This window comes from Pteropus vampyrus, unplaced genomic scaffold (genome assembly GCF_000151845.1).
Source record: "Pteropus vampyrus isolate Shadow unplaced genomic scaffold, Pvam_2.0 Scaffold6, whole genome shotgun sequence".
In the NCBI taxonomy this organism is placed as follows: domain Eukaryota; kingdom Metazoa; phylum Chordata; class Mammalia; order Chiroptera; family Pteropodidae; genus Pteropus; species Pteropus vampyrus.
Window position 1 is genome coordinate 5,388,924 of NW_011888787.1, and position 3,705 is coordinate 5,392,628.

At 38.9% G+C, this 3,705-nt stretch overlaps 1 protein-coding gene across 1 annotated transcript in view; it reads left to right on the plus strand.

Annotated features, from left to right (window-relative positions):
- Positions 1 to 288: 288 nt before the first annotated feature.
- PTPN22 (protein tyrosine phosphatase, non-receptor type 22) overlaps positions 289 to 3,705 on the plus strand; it is a 54,010-nt gene continuing 50,593 nt past the window's right edge. The window contains exon 1 of the mRNA XM_011366953.2: positions 289 to 421. The gene's annotated coding sequence lies outside the window, so the exon portion shown is untranslated. The remainder of the gene's footprint in view (positions 422 to 3,705) is intronic.

The window sequence follows — 3,705 nt, forward strand, 5'->3', positions numbered from 1 at the left end:
AGCTGCCCTCCTCCTACTGTTCACTATGTTTCATTGCTTTCTCTCAGGCTCTATCGACATCTTCAAGACTCAACTCAAATGTCACTCCCTCCTTGAAGCCTGTCCACATAACCTTCATAAGAAGTGATCTTGGCCTTCTCAAGGTTTTTGTACTGCATTTATCACAAACGGCCCTAAATTAGTCACTCGTACTTATCTTCCCTACTAGAATAAAGGATCCTCGAATGAAGACAATTAGTTGAACGCTTCCGTAACACCCCTCTTTCCTATTCTCTGGCATGTATATGGAGCTTATAACGAATGAATAAATACTGAATGAGCATCAAACGAAAGATGAGACTTCAAGTTCTATTATATTTTGAACAAGATGCCAACCGAGCCTCACCGAGAGTCCCGACTGTCTATTTAAAAACAAAAAGAGGTAAATTGCTTCCATTGCAAGTTATTAGTTGGCTTTTGCCTCCTGAGGATTGTGTTTCTGAAACCAAAGGCAAAGGATAATTCCCTATGTGGTATGTGAGAAGCTGACTGTGAAGTTCACAGCAGGTGAACCGAAGAGCTTGATGAGTCTCAGAATGCTGTAGTGACAAGAAGCAGATTGGAAGACTGGTAGGGGACTTCCCTGCTGTGGATTATGTGAAAACCTGAGGAAAGCAAACAAGCTTTATTAGAGGTGCTTTATAAGCTGCTTCTGTATCCATTTAGAAAAGAAAAAAGGTCTGTTCTGGAAATAAAGGAGGTCATTTTTTTCTGGCCATTGCAGCCCTTTGGGGTTGGACTCTGTGTCTCATTAGCGGCTTCGTTCCTTCCGCAATAATAGCCCTGTTGCTTGAGCAGCAGCATTTGGGGAGACCTCTTTGCCAGGTTCCCAGACCTCCCTAGGGAAGACCCCCATCTGCTCCTGGCATAGCGAAAGTATCAGAGACAAGCGTAGACTGTGCCAGGCAAGAGATCTGGAATAACTGATGTGAATAACCAAGTCAGAGTACACCTCTCCCCAAGGCCTAGGACATTATGTAGCATACTTTATCACGGTAGGCTCATTTTAAGTACACCCAAGGCCATGTTCAACACTGCGTATTATACAAATGCATAGAAGTTACTGTCATTGCCTGTGATAAACTTAAAACTACAGGGGATATTTTTGTGTTCTCTTTTGAATAAACCCTTTTAAATAAACCAATGGGAGACAAGGAACATGTGAAGAAATTAAGAAGACTATAGCTGAATATAACGATTAACACTGAAAGGATTCAGACTTAAGAGAAGGTTGCAACGAGATGGAGTTTGGGGCAGGATTTTTGAAGAAAAGAGTAGGCTTTAGGACTTCATTTTCATCTTGGTGAAAATTAGGGGGAAAGGTGAGAAGTTACAAATGAAGTGGCAGTCGAATGAACAAGGTGTATAGATGATGCAATTGGATAGGCTGGGTGGGGACTCTTGGTGGGGAGGGGCTTGGTGACAAGTGAGGAACCTTGACTTGTTCTCTTAGACTATCACTAAGAACTTTGGTTCTTCAGCATTATGGAGTTTTAAGAACTTTCACCCAGCTTAGGTTACCAGGAGATACTAGAGTGGGAGATAGGAAGATAACTAAGCACTTATTGCTGTGGGAATCCGGATATAAACAGGGAATAGTGGTTACCATAAGAATGGAAAAGACAGGTTGAATCTAAAAGACCTTGGCCTTGATGACCAAGAGGATGCTTACAAAGGATTGAATGTTGCACAGATAATACACATAGCCCATTTCAAATCAATGACCCCAGGATGTAAGGTAAGGCCATCATAGCGAAACTAAAGCAAAGATTGATGAGTGTCTTCCCCAGCATAAAACATGCCTCCTCAGAGAGAAAAGTGATCTGAGAAACCTTCTGACTTGTTTATCTTGTCCTAATTATCTCCCCTGACATTCTCTGGTTAAAGTTTTTTGTTGTTGTTGTTGTTTTTCGTCATCTGTTTCCTGACCCCCATGGCACTGATGTTTCCCTTTAAATTGGCATACTCCCTTCTTGTTGGAGCAGGTGACAATGTGACTGGCACTCTTCTCTGTTGTCATCTTCTGAACAAACACCAGGGCCACACGAGGGAGCAGTGGGATGCTCCTCCCCTTCAGGTGCACACTTAGTTTTATTTTCCACTAGATCTCACCCTCGATGGTTCTAGTAAGGCGCTTAGGAGGCTTTTACTGCATGGAATTATTGTGTTCAGCTAGGGCTTATGCCGGATGGGTTTAAATGTTTCATCATAAATCAATTTTTTTACAGACTTGGCAATCTTTGCTGCATGGCTTGTTTCCTCTTTCCAGTTCTTGATCTTCCCACAAGGTACAAATGAATCAACAGAACCTATCGAAAAGCATTAGGCTGCTATTGCCTTCCAGTGTCTGCAGAAGGAAGTGTGAAAAATTAAGTGGTAGCTTAGATTTGTTAAAAATAAAACACGTTCTTTGTTTTCTCCTTCAGTTTGGTTTTTGCTTGCTCGAGTGGTCTGCTCAGGAAATGGCCTTTTAGCTAAGTGGGTTTTTGAGGTTTGGCTATTTCACGATGTTTCTATATTGTTTGGTTTTAGAGTGGAACAGACTCTTAAGAATTGCTGCTTGCTTAAAAACAGATCTGCAGTTCTGCTAAGACAGTATTTCAGATCCTTATATTTTGGCTAAAAGACTAGGGCAGGCATCTGCACAAGTTTTTCTTTCTTATCTAATATCTACCTCCATCTTATCCCACCCTAAGAAGAAAAGAAAGTTATAGATTGTTCTGAAATATGGGCTTGAGGAAAATAGATTTTTATTTTATTAGGTATCTTTTTATCTATTAATTAGTAAGGTTCTGATTTTGATGGAACCGAAGACAATTTAAGGGGACAGATTATAAAACTGTATCTCTTTTATGTCAGTACAGAAACCCATTTCCTTTTAGGGGAATGCATTGCTTCTTTGCAAATGAACAAGATAATTTGGAATATTTTTCTCAGTGGTTAAGTCTATATCTTTAGTTGTGAGATGCTTTATTAACTGGTTAAAGGTGTTTTTCACCAGATTCTGGCTTGTTCACTATTGTATACCCAGCCCCTAATATAGTGCTTAGCATTTAGTGGATATTCAATTAATTTGTTGAACAAATTGATGGATTTTTGTGTGTTTTTTCCAATTTAAGAAAAAGAATTTTTAAAAGTATTCTTAATCGCAACACTTACACAATTGATTCTTCTTTGCATCCTCTAGTCTTCATTTAGCCAAGTAATACTCTCACGTGATTTTAGTTATTGTGAACTCGAAATTTTGGCTTTTTAAAAATGTTCCCACATTTTATATGTTTTAAAATTAAAGCCAAATTACACATTACATTATTTAGAGCAGCAAGAAATTCTCCTTTAATGTTAAATGGTGATAATTTAAGAAATACTATCTTATTCTCAGCAAATAGTGTTGAAGAATTATGGTTCATTTTAATTTATTTTGTAGATTGAGATTGAAGTTCTTTATTGGCTTCCCATTGCCTATAAGCAGGATACCTCAGTAACTTGCTTTCCTGCTATAAGGGCTCGGGGAAATGGATATGGCCTTGTAGTGTTCATAATCAGTGTCCTAAAAGGAGTCTGAATAGTGTTGCAAAACAGATAAGAATGCTATATCTTAAACAGAGGCAGTTCTAACATCACATTTCCCAGTATTCGTCAGGATTATTTCAGACTAATTTTGTT